Source organism: Ranitomeya imitator, chromosome 1 (genome assembly GCF_032444005.1).
Source record: "Ranitomeya imitator isolate aRanImi1 chromosome 1, aRanImi1.pri, whole genome shotgun sequence".
NCBI lineage: Eukaryota > Metazoa > Chordata > Amphibia > Anura > Dendrobatidae > Ranitomeya > Ranitomeya imitator.
The window spans coordinates 93,377,992-93,395,733 of record NC_091282.1 but is presented as its reverse complement, the minus strand read 5'-3'; the positions used below and the strand labels follow the sequence as shown (position 1 = coordinate 93,395,733).

At 44.1% G+C, this 17,742-nt stretch overlaps 1 protein-coding gene across 3 annotated transcripts in view; it reads left to right on the top strand.

Moving 5' to 3' along the window:
* LOC138662888 (uncharacterized) overlaps positions 1-17,742 on the top strand; it is a 76,918-nt gene that overhangs the window by 39,050 nt on the left and 20,126 nt on the right. For 2 of the 3 annotated variants that reach the window (XM_069748884.1, XM_069748892.1), the window contains exons 2-4: positions 4,783-4,852; positions 4,947-5,133; positions 17,532-17,636. The gene's annotated coding sequence lies outside the window, so the exon portion shown is untranslated. The remainder of the gene's footprint in view (positions 1-4,782; positions 4,853-4,946; positions 5,134-17,531; positions 17,637-17,742) is intronic. The other variant, XM_069748899.1, reaches the window with a different exon arrangement.

The following is a 17,742-nucleotide window of genomic DNA, read 5'->3' as shown; positions in this document are numbered from 1 at the left end:
CCAGCAGAGAGAAAGCCGACGTGGGGTCTCCCTATAAAATTGTACCAGCAAAGGCTAGGCAGACAGCTGCGGGCTGATATTAATAGCCTGGGAAGGGGCCATGGATATCAGCATCCCCCCCCCCCAGGCTAAAAACCATCAGCTCTCATCTACCCCAGAAATGGCGCATCTTATAGATGCCCCAATTCTGACACTTAGCCTTGCTCTTCACACTTGCCCTGTAGTGGTGGCAACTGGGGTTCATATTTGTGAGGTGATAACCCCTTTGTATTGTCAGGTGACATTAAGCTCACAGGTTAGTAATGGAGAGGCGTCTATAAGACACTCATCCATACTAACCCCATAGTGATATTGTATAAAACACAGACACCCAGAATCCAGTCCTTTATTTGAAATAAGAACACAGACTCCTTTATTGAATCTAAATTTACCATACTTACTGAACGCCTAATCCCCGACGCCCTCGTCTCCTGCAAACAATCAAAAAATAATAAACCAACATATAATACTATCCTGTCCGCCGTACTCCACTTAATACCGAGTGTCCCACGTCAATCTGACCCGGCCGCGTCCATACACTGATAGGAGGTGATCGCTCCTGCAGTGTATCACTAAGCTGCCGTGAGAGTTCACCGGTGATCATCAGCTTCGGTTCTCTCACTGCACTACCGCTGTGCGAGAACTTTCCCACACAGCGGTGCTGTAAGTGAGAGCATCTGAGCTGATCAGCTGATGAACTCCGGTGAACTCTCACGGCGGCTCAGTGATACACTGTGGGAGCGATCACCTCCTCTCAGTGTATGGGCGCAGCCGGGTTAGATTGACGTGGGACACGCAGTATTAGGCCGGGATCACACATACACGAGATACGGCCAAGTGTCGCATGTGAAAACCCAGCTCTGGCGCCGGCACTCCGGAGCGGAGCATGCAGCTCCAAGTATTGCTGTGCGGCTGCACACTCAGCTCTGGAGTGCCGGCGCCAGAGCTGGGTTTTCACATGCGACACTCGGCCGTATCTCGCGTATGTGTGATCCCGTCCTTAAAGGGAACCTGTCACCCCCAAAATTGAAGGTGAGCTAAGCCCACCGGCATCAGGGGCTTATCTACATATCTGGAATGCTGTAGATAAGCCCCCGATGTATCCTGAAAGATGAGAAAGGGCTGTTTTCCACTTGCGAGATACACGTCCGTGTCTCGCATGTGGAAACGAAGCTCTGGCGCCGGCACTCCAGAGCGGAGCGTGCAGCTCCATGTGTTGCTATGCAGCCGCACACTCTGCTCTGGATTCCCGGCGCCAGAGCTTCGTTTCCACATGCGAGACACGGACGTGTATCTCGCAAGTGGAAAACAGCCCAAAAAGAGGTTATATTATACTCACCCAGGAGCGGTCCCATTGCTGTCCGGGTCCGATGGGCGTCTCGGTCCGGTCCGGGGCCTCCCATCTTCTTACGATGACGTCCTCTTCTTGTCTTCACGCTGTGGCTCCGGCACAGGCGTACTTTGGAAAGGTCAGAGAGGCCCGGCGCCTGCGCACTGCAGTACTTTCCTCTGCCCTCAACAGGACAGACAAAGTACGCCTGCGCCAGAGCTACAGCATGAAGACAAGAAGAGGACGTCATCGTAAGAAGATGGGAGGCGCCGGACCGGACCGCGACGCCCATCGGACCAGAACCGCAGCGGGACCGCCCCTGGGTGAGTATAATCTAACATCTTTTTCTCATCTTTTAGGATACATCGGGGGCTTATCTACAGCATTCCAGAATGCTGTAGATACAGTAACCCCCGGATGCCGGTGGGCTTAGCTCACCTTCGATTTTGGGGGTGACAGCTTCCCTTTAAATGGACTATGGCGGAAAGGCGAGTATATGTTTGTTTATGATTGTTTGCAGGAGATACTGGCATCGGGGATTAGGCGACGCCTGGGTGTACGCACGCACGCACACACACGCATACATTCTCCTCCCACACACTGTTCCTCCTTCTGGCATCATTTCCCTTTGACATTTTGCAGCGTTTTGGCAGCAAATCTGCAGCAAATACGCAAACCTTTTTACAACTGCATTTTTGCTGCAGATTTGACGGACTCAATTGAAATCAGTGAGTCAAAAACGCAGCAGAAACGCAAAAAGAATTGTCATACTGCAGAAAATAAAATGCTGCAAATTTATGGATCGTGCGTACAACACTCCAGGATTGTCATTGAATAACCTTGCTTTAGTATTACATTTTTGGACCATTTACGCGCGTAAAAAAACGCATCAAAAATGCATTGTGTGTGTGCACATAGCCTTAGAGGAGAACCAAGATGGCAGCACCAAGTCCTTTGCCAAGCCAAAGGCTGTCATAGTAACTAGTGATGAGTGAGCGTGCTCATGTACTAATGAAGTTTTTTTTCTGCGTGCTTGGAAAAAAAATGCTCTAGTCGCCGCGGCTAGCAAACATGCAATCCCTGCATGTGTTGCGGCTGTCGAACAGCTGCGAGACATGCAGGCGTGGCGACTCGAGCATTCTTTTTGAGCGCGCTGAAAATACTCCGTTAGGACATGAGCATGTTCAGATAACAGCTTATCCCAAGCACACTCGCTCATCACTAATAGTAACCCATCACCGCCTCATGCTCGCGTCGCAGGGTGCCAGCGAGAGCCAACGTACATTCACACTGGCTGTGATGTAATTTAACTGCTGCTGCTAGAGATTGACAGTGGCATCTACAACCCCTGGCAAAAATTATGGAATCTCCGGCCTTGGAGGATGTTCATTCAGTTGTTTAATTTTGAAGAAAAAAAGCAGATCACAGACATGGCACAAAACTAAAGTCATTTCAAATGGCAACTTTCTGGCTTTAAGAAACACTAAAAGAAATCAAGAACAAAAAATGTGGTAGTCAGTAATGGTTACTTTTTTTAACCAAGCATAGGGGAAAAATTATGGAATCGCTCAATTCTGAGGAAAAAATTATGGAATCATGAAAAACAAACAAAAAAACACTCCAAAACATCACTAGTATTTTGTTGCAGCACCTCTGGCTTTTATAACAGCTTGCAGTCTCTGAGGCATGGACTTAATGAGCGTCAAACAGGAATCTCCATCAATCTGGCTCCAACCTTCTCTGATTGCTGTTGCCAGATCAGCTTTCCAGGTTGGAGTCTTGTCATGGAACATTTTCTTGAACTTCCACCAAAGATTTTCAATTGGATTGAGATCCGGTCTATTTGCAGGCCATGACATTGACCTTATGTGTCTTTTTTTTTTCAAGGAATGTTTGCACAGTTTTTGCTCTATGGCAGGATGCATTATCATCTTGAAAAATGATTTCATCATCCCCAAACATCTTTTCAATTGATGGGATAAGAAAAGTGTCCAAAATATCAACATAAACTTGTGCATTTATTGAAGATGTAATGACAGCCATCTCCCCAGTGCCTTTACCTGACATGCAGCCCCATATCATCAATGACTGTGGAAATTTGCATGTTCTCCTCAGGCAGTCATCTTTATAAATCTCATTGGAACGGCACCAAACAAAAGTCCCAGCATCATCACCTTGTCCAATGCAGATTCGCGATTCATCACTGAATATGACTTTCATCCAGTCATCCACAGTCCACAATTGCTTTTCCTTAGCCCATTGTAACCTTGTTTTCTTCTGTTTAGGTGTTAATGATGGCTTTCGTTTAGCTTTTCTGTGTGTAAATCTCATTTCCTTTAGGCGGTTTCTTACAGTTCGGTCACAGACATTGACTCCAGCTTCCACCCATTCATTCCTCATTTGTTTTGTTGTGCATTTCCTGTTTTGGAGACATATTTTGGACAACATATATTGATATCTTCCTTGGTCTACCAGTATGTTTGCCTTTAACAACCTTCCCATGTTGTTTGTATTTGGTCCAGATTTTAGACACAGCTGACTGTGAACAACCAACATCTTTTGGCAGACTAACAAGCAGATCTAATTTGATGCAGGTGTTAGTTTTGGGTATGAAAATTTACAGGGTGATTCCATAATTGTTTCCTCAGAATTGAGTGATTACATAATTTTTTTTTTCCCCTCTGCTTGGTTAAAAAAAAGTAACCATTACTGACTACCACATTTTTGTTCTTGATTTCTTTTACTGTTTCTTAAAGCCAGAAAGTTGCCATTTGAAATGACTTTAGTTTTGTGCCTGTCTGTGATCTGCTTTTTTTTTTCTACTAAATTAAACAACTTAGAGTGGCCATTGGCCACTCTAAGATGAATGTGTCTGCCCTCGTCAGATCGCTAAATTAAACAACTGAATGAACATCCTCCAAGGCCGGTGATGCCATAATTTTTGCCAGGGGTTGTACATGGTGAACAGCCATGACGAAGCTCTATTAGAAGGGATAACACAACTTCAGCTCCTGAGACCACTCCATACATGTAGTGTATATGTCTAGCTGATGCCACAATTTGAGACTTGGGCAGTGTGGGTAACGCCACTTTCCTGGGCTTCCCAGGTACTGACACTGTGCACTTCCTCAAGAGGAATATACCTCAGCTCCACGCAAGACAGGGGCCTGTTCTTGAGTAGCAGAGTAAGTGTTGAGATTGGTGGCGCCCAAGGATCAGTGAGCTTTACTATGGATAGAGGATAAATTGTGATTTTTGGCAAAATCCTTTTGGTTTTTTGGTGTAACGTTTCAGCCATACCACCCTATAGAGATGTTAAGCTTGTCAATATCCCCGAAAGATGCAATATTTCTCTTTGACCAACCCCCTAATTACTTGAATGGAAAGCAATTCCCTCTTGTTGCTTTTTGTAGGAAAGGAATCATCTGATGGGCTCCCTGAGAGTCTCCACGACCAAAAGGATGGCGTATGATGTTATTTACTGTATGTGCCTAAGTATCTGTGTATAGGGCAATTAGTGTGATGTTTGTTACTAACAGATTTACGGTATGTTCCATTCCTCGTTTTCTGTTTGCAGAGCTGTTGTTTGAACAATGGAAGATAACGTCGACATTATTTTATTCAATACATCGTCAAAATTCCTTTTTAGTGAAGAGTCTAACTCGCGTGCACCATGGGTTATCACCGGCGTGACGGCCTCAGTGTATGCTCTATGGACTATGTTTGTCTTCCCAGGTTTCCGCAAAGTTCCTTTTAAACTTAAGGTGGGCACTATCTAGTTGTATTAATGGCTGTGAACAGTTTCCATGAGAAACATTGAGAATGAGTGCATTTCAGGGAATGTCCATTCTTGAGGATCATTGTACAGATTATATATGATCTACTATACATAAAAACTTGTTAATGTTGTAAATACGGGAGATGAGCAAATTCTTTCATTGCGAGTTTAATTTGGTTTGAAATATTGGAACATTCTGCAAATTTGAACAATTTGTGATTCGATTAAAATGGCAAAAATGCATAAATGCTTACCTCCAATTTAAACAATGCAGAAGATTACATCTTCACAGAGGACGCGCATGTCCTCAGGCGCGGCCAGATGGGCTTCCCCATAATGCCTTGAAACAATCCCATGATGTTATATCACAGCTAATCAGAATGGACTATCATAACCTATATAAAAACAGAGGCAGGGAATACAGCAGCCATTTTACAGTATAGTAGATAGTGAGAGCACGTCACAGCATAAGGAGAGAGCCAGTTGTCAAACAGTTAATAGAGCAAGGGAAAGCAGGGAGAGGTGCCATCAGCAGTGATTGATCAGGGTTTGTGTAGCATATACCTGATGGTCATTAGCAAACAGATGCAAATCCTGATCAGCCAGGTTCAGTTAATTATATAGTAACATAGTAACATAGTTAGTAAGGCCGAAAAAAGACATTTGTCCATCCAGTTCAGCCTATATTCCATCATAATAAATCCCCAAATCTACGTCCTTCTACAGAACCTAATAATTGTATGATACAATATTGTTCTGCTCCAGGAAGACATCCAGGCCTCTCTTGAACCCCTCGACTGAGTTCGCCATCACCACCTCCTCAGGCAAGCAATTCCAGATTCTCACTGCCCTAACAGTAAAGAATCCTCTTCTATGTTGGTGGAAAAACCTTCTCTCCTCCAGACGCAAAGAATGCCCCCTTGTGCCCGTCACCGTCACCAAGGATTCCTGAACAAAATCCTTGATTTAGCAGTTATCCTTAATCTATGCAATGGCCATACTGTCAAGTCCTCCATGCTGTACCAAGTGGGTGTTCAGCACGGCAGGTGGGTTTGTCACAACCAAACAGAGCAGATAGTCCTCAGCCAATGTTGACAACATTACATTTGTTAAGATTAATTGGGCATTGATAATTGCCAATTTTGATTCACCTATGGCTGATGCCAATGATTGTATAATCTGTAGCATCTGCCTGTCTGTCCATTATGCTTTAGTCTAGTCTATACTGTTCTGCTGCCACCAGTGCTGAGACCCCACATAGCCAGGGATCTTCTGCCTCTCCATCATGCCATTTATATCAATACTGTACTGCTGCTATCAGGGATCTCAGTACAACTGATAAGCCGTTGCTTGTCCCATCCTGTTGTAGTCTGCCCGGTTATCGTCACTGCTGATAGCCACTAGTGATGAGTATACTCGTTGCTCAGGTTTTCCTGAGCACGCTCGGGTGATCTCCGAGTATTTGTTAGTGCTTGGAGATTTAGTTTTCATTGCCACAGTTGAATGATTTACAGCTCTTAGCCAGCTTGATTACATGTGGGGTTTCCCTAGCAACCAGGCAACCCCCACATGTACTCAGCCTGTCTAGTAGCTGTAAATCATTCAGCTGCCACGATTAAAGCTAAATCTCCGAACACAAACAAACACTCGGAGACCACCCGAGCAACGAGTACACTCACTCATCACTAATAGCCACACATCTCCTGCCTGTCCATTGTGTTCTTCAACTATACTTCTACTGGGAACCCCGTCCTGCGCAAAGTAAATAAACTGGAAACTGCTACCCAAAAAAATTGATATTTTTTGGAAAGCTTGTTAAAAAGTCTGTTTGTTAATTTTCCAAACAACAAACCTGCTGCTACTCCCCCAATAAAAGGATTTCATTTTGGACCCCTGCTTGTCAAACAGCCATGGCTGCTTCTTCCATGTACACCACAATGGCAGACTGCAAAAAGTTAATATTTTGGATCATTTTAAAATCCATAAAAAGTTGGTCCATGAAATGTGTTATTAAACAGGCTGGTTACCATCCATTTACATACCGTCATATGTTGCGGTCACTTTCACATTTCACAGGCTGTGTTAGTATTCAAGTGCTTGAAAGAGGTTCATTACAGTCCTAGGAGACCTCCGAGTTCTATACTCGTCTTTTCAGGGAAATTGGAGGCTTAGCAGTATCTGTGATTGGCAACACAGCTATTCTCTGCAAATCAATGTTTGGGGGAAAGTCAACAAAGCTGACAAATACAAATATTCAAAAGATTTGCTCATCTTCAGTAAATCCATTGCTTACCTTCCACTGATTGTGCTTCAGTCTTTATTACACACCAGAGCTGCATACATACATAGTTCTGCTGGTTGTCACTGGAAGCAGGTTGTGTATATACATAGATAGATATATAGATAGATAGATAGATAATGCAGCAGAATTTTTATCATTTTTATTAAATGGGTTTTCCCACAAACATGCACTATATCTGGAATTAACAATAAGTTCCACAATTGGATTTGTTAACCCATTAACCCAATGTCTTTTTTTGGGGGGACGCCTAATCTTTAGCTTCTAGCACCTATGATTTTATAATTTTTATAATTAGGTCCAATTTTTCGTGTTGTGTTTGTAAAATGAATGTTTTCAAAATAGGAAATCATGCCATTTTAATTGAATATTGGGACACCTTTTTCTAAAAAATCCGTACTTGTAAAAATGTTGCAAATTATGTTTCTGATTCATTAGGACCCAAATCATTAAAATTTGCTAATTTGGCAAGTAATGGGTTAAAAAAATTAAAACATTTCTGTGCGGAGATGATCTTATAAATGTGCCCCCGCTGTGTGCTATGTAATGACGGTGTCTGAGCGTGCAGGAACATGGTCTGAACATTGTCTACACGTCCCATTGTTTGAACATGCTCTCAGCTCCTGGCCAGGGGAGGAAGCAAACGAGAGTATCGTATTTTTCAAACTATAAGACACACTTTTTTTCCTCCCCAAGAAATGGGGGGTGCTTCTTATAGTCCAGCTGAGGTGGGGGAGCGGTATACAGACAAGACGACTTGGGATTGCATCGTCTGGTTTCTGTGAGGTAAAACATTACCCTGCATATTTAACTCCTTATTAACCTTATTAATAAATGACGTACCGGTATGTCATTTGCTGGCTCCTTAACTTTCATGCGGGCTATGTGTGCACATGACGGCTTATTTAATCAGCAGTCTTGTGTCTCTAAAGCCAGAGTCACACATGCGAGAAATACGTCCGTATCCCGCATGTGAAAACCAAGCTCTGGCACCGGCACTTGGGAGCGGAGCGTGCGGCTCCATGTGTTGCTATGCGGCCGCACGCTCCACTCTAGAGTGCTGGCGCCAGAGCTTGGTTTTCACATGCGAGACACGGACGTGTTTCTCGCATGTGTGACTCCGGCCCAACAGTCCGTGTGTTGCGTGGAGCTCCACCTGCGGCTGCTAACATGTTAAATCCCACTGTAAATCTTTGACCACGGCATTTGAACTCACCAGTGGGGTGGGTGTCGTTCCGCGCTCCAATCGTCGCTCAAGTGACGTGATCGCAGATTGCCGATGGGTTGTCATGACAGCTGGGGGTCTGCTGAAGACCACCATGCATGTCATTACGATCCTCCTGTAAAAGCCATCCTGTAGCTGATGTTCATAGGAAAACATGATTGTCGCTATACAAAGCAGTGCTTATGCCCTGCTATGTATAGAACAAGCGCTCAGATGTTAGCAGTTTATACAGTTAAAAAAAGTTTTTTGTTTTTTTTTTTTAAATATGAAAAAAAAAATAAAACAATAAGAAAAATTGAAACATAGGGGCGTGGCTATGTAACTGAGGAGGAAAGACGCACCCTCTGTGAGCTCCAATAATCCTACACATATCCTGCCATTTCAACCCTTAATTCATACACTGTATTGGCTGGTACTGGTACCGCACAGCCTCAGGAACCCGGTGGACCCTCCGGACGGCTGCGGTGAAGGTCTGGGACGAAGGAGCTGCGGTGGCCTGGACGGGCGGCAGACTCCACGTGCAGCAGCGGCCATTTTGTGAGGTGCCCTCGCTGAGGAGACCAGACGCAGCGCCGGCTTCTCCTGGTGCCGGGCGTCCTCCCTCTTGAAATCGGCGATCCCCAGGCACAGGCGGTGACCGCTGGAGTGTGCCGGTGAGCAGGAGCAGGGGGACCGGAGGTGAGCGGCGGTGTCCGCGAGGGGGCATATCTCTGCAGCACGCGCCCTGACAGTGGGGAAGCGGCGCTTTCAGCCACATCTGCGGCGCAACTCAGGAGGTGAGAGTCTAGCCTGAAAGAATAAGGAGGTGGCACGGTGTGTGTGCCCTGAAAGATTGGGCCCCGTGCCCCCTGCCATACAAGCACTCCTCCTGCCAGCGCCATAACTTTGGAGGGGTTAACCCTCCCCCCCCCCCCCTCGCTCTGCTGTTCCCCCTGTGGAGCCTGCGGATCTGCTCTAACATACAGAGCCTGGGTGCATATTAAAACTGCTGCATATATCACTCTTAATAACCCAGCTGCCCATCTAGTGGTCTCTCTGGAATACAATCCTACATTTAACTCTGTTGTAACTGGAACTGGAAAGTGCACTATATACACATATAACTGTAATTAACCAGTGGAGCCCTTCTAGCTGCCTGCCATGCATCACCCAAAGGGAACAGGGGCTGCTGATAAACTACGGAAGTACGCCAGGGAGGATCCTTCTGATAACACACGCACTCTCAGAAATAACACTGCACAGACCCAACGTAAAAATCGTCTTTCTGATAGTAATGAGGAGGGAGAACAAGATGAACTGACTCTTAAACAGGTGTCAGAGCAGCTAATGCAAGCTATATCCCTCACTAGATCATCCCTCACAGAAAAAATAGAGGACGTGCACACTGAGGTGGGTCGTCTGCGGCATGATATGCAGGCTATGAGAGGGCGTATTTCGGAGGTTGAAACAAGAGTGTCTCATATAGAGGATACCATCACCCCTATGGAGGCTAAGTTGACAAAAGCCGCTGGCTCTGTAAACGCTTGGAAAACAGACTGCGTCGCAATAATATTCGAATTATCGGTCTGCCGGAGCGTTCGGAAGGTCAGCAACCCGAGCAATTTCTGGAGGACTGGCTTAAGGCCTCCCTGGGGAACGAATTTTCTTCAACATTTGCAGTGGAGAGGGCCCATAGGGTCCCAACAAGACCTCTTCCCCCTGGAACTCCACCCCGACCCTTCCTGGCACGTCTTCTCAACTGTAGAGACAGAGATGCTGTTCTTCGTCTGGCGCGACAGAAGGGCCCTATTAAATTCAACAATGCTACCATTTCGATTTTTCCCGATTTTTCCATGGAACTCCAAAAGCAGCGAGCGCGGTTCATGGACATCAAGAAACAACTTAGATAAGAGTATCATCTACTCCATGCTTTATCCGGCTCGACTGCGCATTGTTCATGATGGTTCCACCTTATTCTTCACGGATCCAGCGGAGGCGGCCGAATGGTTGCGGTCTCACGGGGGTGTCCAATGTGAAAGCCTCCTAATTTATGCTTCTTGTCTAATGGTAACGTAAACGGAGCTCTCTAAGTGGGTGCTAAGGTTGTTAACAATACCGGACGCTGGATTCAGTGAGGGTATCCCCTTTCATATCTGACTGAAGGAGTACAGGATCTTACTCCTCTACTGTTCAGTTTTTGTTAAATTGTTGTTTTTCTTTTTTGTTAGATTTAATTTGTTTTAGTAGGTATTTGGGTAAGAGCCCCCTCCAAAGCCATTATGACTTCCCATGCGTAATTAATGGACTTTTCTCATCATCAATGCATACCATGTTTTTTAATGGCTAGATATGGGGTCTGAGTTGATATGTATGACATGGAACATTCGGGGTGTTAAATCTCCCCGGAAGAAAATCAAGGTGTTCTCTCAAATTAGACGATATCATCCCCATATTGTGGCCCTGGTAGAGACACATCTAACTAGAGATACAGCCAGAGGTGTACAGAAACCATGGGTACAGTGGTATGCTCACGCATTTCACACTAGCTACTCGAGAGGGGTATCATTATTAGTACACAAAGACGTCCAATGGGAGGCCCAGACGACTCGGCGTGATCTAGAGGGACGTTTTGTTTTTGTCCATGCATTAATCAATTCCTGCGAATACGTCATACTATGCATATATAACCCCCCCCAGCTAATACTTCAGTACTTAAGATGGCAATGAGCTTTGCATTAAGCTACCCGGACGCACATGTTATTTGTATGGGTGACTTCAACTTAGTTATGGACAGTAGTTTAGATAGAATGCGATGGGGGGATGGGTCGCCTGGGGAACCTTTGTCTTCTTCTTCTTCGACCCCGACTCAGTTAACACTGTTCATGGAAAGTAGCGGCTGGATGGATCTATGGAGGATGCATCATCCCGGGGAGAGGGGATATACCTGCCACTCATCCACTAGAAGTTCCCTCTCTCGCATAGATTATATCTTCGGATCCGGTGACCTGGTGCGGTGGGTGGACAGTGTGGAACACGGTAATAGAGGGACCTCGGATCATAGTCCGATTATCCTTAAACTTGTGTTTGGGACGTTAAATAATGGTAGAGTATGGAAATTGAATCCCTTTTGGCTCAAACTCATAGATTCGGACGACAGGACAGTTGACCAGCTGAACTGCTTTATTCAGTCCCACTCAGAACTTCAGGACATTAACTTATTTTGGGATACACTTAAGGCATATCTGAGGGGCTGTCTGTCTTCTACAATTTCATATATTAAAAGGGTAACATCAAGGGAGGACGATGAGATTGAACAACGTTTGAGAAATGCTGAGGCAACATATACAGCTGACCAGACTAATGATAATAGGGTTGAGTGGTTGACTCTGCAAAGACTGTACGCCCAACACATAGACACCAAGTCTAAACGTAAGTTATTTTTTACGCGACAATCGTACTTTGAAATGGGGAATCAGGCGGGGAAATTTCTGGCCTACTTGGTGCGTCAACATAATACATCTAACATGATATTACAAATTCGCTCACCGGACGGCTCATTGAATTCCACTACTGAGGGAATACTACAATGTTTTTATAACTATTATAAGGGGCTATATGAGTCTAAGAGCGGTTTTGATGTTTCCGATTGTCTGGGATATTTGTCCGATATAACGCTCCCTGTGCTGAGTTCCGTCCAGCGGACCTTTATGGACGCTGAACTTACCCTGGAGGAAGTGGAGCAAGCTATAACAGATATGGCCTCTGGAAAGGCCCCTGGGCCAGATGGCTTCCCTGTAGAGTTGTATAGGAAATACCGGGGGATACTGGCTCCGCTTCTATTGAAAGTATTTAAAGAGATATGGAAGGGAGGGAGTCTGCCAGATACTTTTTATGAGGCACATATTATTGTACTTAAGAAGGAGGAGAAAGATCCTTTGGAATGCGGATCCTATCGTCCTATATCCTTGGTAAATGTGGATTATAAGATCCTAGCCAAAATACTGGCTACCAGGTTGAACTCCATTATACTAGATATTATGCATCCAGATCAAACGGGCTTTATGCCCGGTAAGAATACCTCTATAAATATTAGACGGGTCCAGTCGGTGATTCAGTGCAGTTCTTTGTTACCAGACAATGCCTGGGCATTGGCGTCACTGGACGCAGCCAAGGCGTTCGACTCACTTGAATGGCCCTTTTTGTCCGCTTGTCTGCAGAAATATGGCTTTGGGGAGAAATTTTTGAAATGGGTTGGTGTGTTATATCTGAAACCCAAGGCCCGTATAGTTATCAACGGCTCTATGTCTGAACCCTTTTCACTGTACAGGGGAACCCGTCAAGGGTGCCCCCTCTCTCCGGCCCTATTTGCTCTAGCAATAGAGGCATTGGCTGTGCGCTTGCGCTCAACCCCTGGTATTGATGGTATTAAGATAGCGGACCGCACTGACATCATTGGTTTGTATGCTGATGATATGATAATATTCATGGATAAGGCAGAAGAAACATTGCCAAAAATAATTGCTACCATAGATAAATTTAGTGGGTTCTCAGGCCTATATATTAATTGGGATAAATCTGCCCCATTACCTTTATCTCAACACCCAGCGCCCAATCTTAGTACTCTTTCGTTACTGCCCATAGTGTCTAAATTTAAATACCTGGGTATCTACATGTCCCAATGCAGTGGGTTGGACCTACAGCTCAATGTTCTCCCCCTGTTGGAATATACTAAACTGAAATTTGCTTCTTGGAGTAAGCTTCCATTGTCCGTAGCAGGCCGCATTAATCTCATAAAAATGATTTTGCTCCCTAAATTCAACTATTGCCTCCAACATAGTGCAGTAACTGTACCAAAATTCTTCTTTACCAGTTTAAATTCTCACATTACTTCATTTGTGTGGGGGAAGGGCAGACCCAAGCTCAAACTAACTACTCTGCAAAGACCTAAACAGGAGGGAGGAGCGGCATTGCCAGATTTTTTTTTATATTATTTGGCGGGACAGGCTAAGGCATTATGTAAATGGATGCCTCATAACTATCTCCCTAATTCTGAAAATCACTTAGTTAGTTCTGTTGGTGCTAAGTGTCCGCTGGGTCTTTTGGAATCGGGGAAAATAAGTGCTCCTGGTTTGCTGCCCATGATTCGATTGGCGAGATCCACTTGGAAGAAAATTAGGAAAGTTACTGGATTTGGGGACATTGTGGCCGAGATGCCTCTGTGGGATAACAGTTATTTCCCGATGTTAGTAAATCACCCATCTACAAAATTTTGGGTTTCCTACGGGGTTCTTTTGATGGGAGATTTGTATGATCAGGGGGTTTTCATGTCCTTCGAACAACTACAAAATAAATTTGACCTTCCAAGGTCTCAATTTTTTCGATACCTGCAACTCAGATCTGCCATTCAGTCATTTGTCAGGAATGAGGGGATGAACCGTAGCATCTCATCTTTACCTCTGATAGGTATTCTTAAGTCCCAGGGACCTCAGGGTCTTATCTCATCCCTATACACATATCTGCTATCAGCGGGAACGAACTCTGTTGTGGATTCGGTGAGAGGCAAATGGGAGGGGCTTTTTCCTGATATGCAAAGTGAGGAATGGGAGGATGTTTTGGAATCACCCCTCAGAGTCTCCCCATCAGCCAATAATAAGATGACCCAATTATATATAATCCACCAGTCATATCTGACTCCGCTGAGACTTTGTCGGATGGGTCGATACTCGACGTCGGAATGTTTGCGTTGCCACTCACCTGACGCTAATTTTATACACATGATATGGCAGTGCCCCATAGTCTCTCATTACTGGAGGGAGGTGACGTCATTATTAGCTTCAATACTGTCAATTCCGATTCCTCTTGAACCCTTAATTTGCCTGTTTGGAGTATGAGACGAGGAGGCCTGGGAACACTATACGGGGATCTTTCTACGAGAAACACTCTTCTTGGCAAGGAAGCTGCTAGCTATGCGGTGGATGGGGAACTCACCCCCCTCCGTTAGGTCCTGGATTGAACTGGTGAATGCAGTCGTCCCCTATGAACGCGCTCTTTATCAAAATAGGGGCTGCCCGTATAAGTTCAACAAAATTTGGGATAGATGGAACACCTCTCATCTCACTCTGTGACCTGACTAACTGGGAGTAATGTGGTTTACCTGGTCCTTTGATCTGCAAATATTGCGCAATGGGAAAAGAACAAGATAAATAATGTATTTGACTTTGGTTAGGTGGCGGCTTAGTAGTAGTTTTTTTTTTTTTGGAGGTTTAGTTGGGTTGTAGTTCAAGAACCCTATGTTCTGACTGAATTTCTATATGTGAAATGATTGACATATGTATGTTCTGTCCTTTCAATCCCTGTAATGTAACCACGCAGATTAATGACAAGGACAAATATGTATGCTGTAATTTTATTCTATGTTTAATAAATAAACGAATTTAAAAAAAAAATTGAAACATACAAATTTGGTATCATTGCATTCATAAAAGTCTGGTCTATCCGAATATAAAATAATCAAATCAGTAAACGGAATAATGACAAAAGAATTCGAAATTCCAGAATTACATTTTTTGGATGCTGTAACATAGCAATAAGAGGCGATTGGTATCAGTAAATATGACGGCTCATAGCGCAAAAAAATAACCCTCACACAGCCCCATATCCTGAAAAGTGAAAACGTTATGGGTCTCGGAAAAAAAAAATTGTTGTGTTGCAATTTTCAATTTCTTGAATAATAAATGCATGTTAAGAATCGTCCTGACCTAGAAAATCATATTGCCAGGTCCGTTTTACCGTAAACATGGTAAATGAAAAGCCCAAAAAACAATTGTGAAATTGCTCCCTTTTTTGCAATTTCAACTCACTTGGAACTTTTTTCCCCTTTTCCTGTACATCACACTGTAAAATGAATGTTGTAATTCAAAAGTACAAAATCCCGTAAAAAATCAAGCCCTCATACGGCCTGTAATGATATTACGAATATGTTCATATCCAAGTACCCTCCTAGAATTTTCCATTGCTTTACCAGCATATACAAGCTTCCCTTCCTCCTATTAAGTCTGTGTAAAGAGCCCAAAGTAGCTCTTCTTTTCACTGCCAGCTCCTGCCTCCCCCCTGCATACATCTGTAATGTGAAACCACTGTGCTGTGAGCAGGCCTACACGGCCTTGTGCAAAAAGCATGGTCGGGGGGCATTCCCTTTGTTCTCTTAAACAGGCATATAATCGCGCAGATTGGGCCTGGATGCAGGACAAATACATTTTTGGCCTCTGCATCGGGTGGGCCATCGCACAGTGCTTTTTCTAAGCTCAGCAGAATCTGAGAAACTCATTACTGCTTACCCGAGTCACATAGCCAAGCCATGCTTAGACTTATATGTAAGCTAATTTTGTGAGAAGTCATATAATATGTTCATCGTCCTTCCACGAGCTTCTTCCCAAGAGCTATGAGTAATAGAAGATTTGACACAACTTTCAGAAGGGGAGGGCATTCCAGGGCGCAGTCCACTCAGTGAGGTCATCAAGCCAAGCATATACATTTAGGAGCTGAGTTAGGAGGAGGAGTCTTTGCCCAGGAAAAGAGCTCACAGCAGCTGTGCAAGCTGCTCTGATGCATTTTGATGTCACTCCTCCCCCCACCACATGGTTTGCCATGATCTGAAATGACTGTAAGTGCTTTTTCATCTTTAATCCCTTTTATTTTGTAATCGCTCTGTACATACTATAATTGTCTCATCTTGTAATATCGTTTTTTTATACCTTTTGTTAACACTGCCTATTTCTTTTTAGAGTAAAAGTTTTATAATATTCACTAGCTTCGTTTTCGTTGCTCTAAAACGTACCTCCAATGTCCTCTGAAGTAAATTACGCTACTGATTGGGTTGGCTCCTGACCCACTATCAATCATAGGAATAGGAGCTGGTGGCAGCAGAGTGTACTGAGCTTGTTGAGTATAGCTGGCAGTGGCGGAAAGGGGGTTTATAAGAGTATTGCCCGGCTGCGGCAGGGAATAGGTATTTCACCCTCACTGCAGCATGCCCAATAGCCAGTACACGACCGGGCAGCCTTTCTGACGACTATTCTAGGTGCAATTCCATGACTGACCTGAGGGTAAGGGGGGCTCCAGAGAGCTGCAAGTTCCAAACCGGAACTGGGAAGTGGGATATAAATTAAATCTCTGAAGAAAGAACTGGGGCAACCAAACACCCCCGTTTCATGACATATCGATGGCAGCGGTTGGATGAACTAATAGATCTCCCCCCCCCCTGTAATTCATGACATATTGGTGGCAGAGCAGTGGGATAATAGAGCACTTGGAAGAAGTGGAGGGAATAAAATGAAAATGAAAAAAAAAAGGAAAATGTCTATGAAGTTCAAAACAAGGTTTACCTCACAGAATCATTTTGTGATCCCATGCTGTCCTGTCTGTATCTTTTCTTTTGCATCCTCCCCTGCCCAGGAGCTGTGATATGATCAGAACATGTTCCTGTACGGTCAGACGCGGCCATTACACAGCACACAGCAGGGGCACATTTATAAGATTATCTCAGCACAGGAACATTTCTTAACACATCCAATTGTGGAAGTAATTACTATTCAAAGATCTATAAATTAAAAATGTACTTTTCTTCGTGGGAAAACCTTTTCATTGTATTGTACAACAGAATGAGATTTTCATAGTGATTAGCGCCTCGTAATTATAAGAAAGCTTCATACAGTTGAAAATATTAAAGTTATGACCACTAGAATACAAAGAGGAAAAATCAATAAATTATTCCGGTATTCAAGGGATTAATTGAAATTAGTGCGCAGTTGCATGGTTCCTTTTTTTGTCCATGGGCTGTATTTGGTATTGAAGCTCAATCCCTCTTATTTATCTTATACAGGTTCCATACTTGCCTTCTAGCAAGAATCAAACTGCTAATGTGGTAAAACTATTACAAGGGCGGAAAGGAAGACTGGTTGACCTTGGATCAGGAGATGGAAGACTGGTAAAGTAGATGTAACTATACAACATAACTTTTCTAGCTGCAGGTAAATAGATAATATATGATCCTGATTCATAATCCTTTTCTTAGTATTCTCAGTGACCAGAAT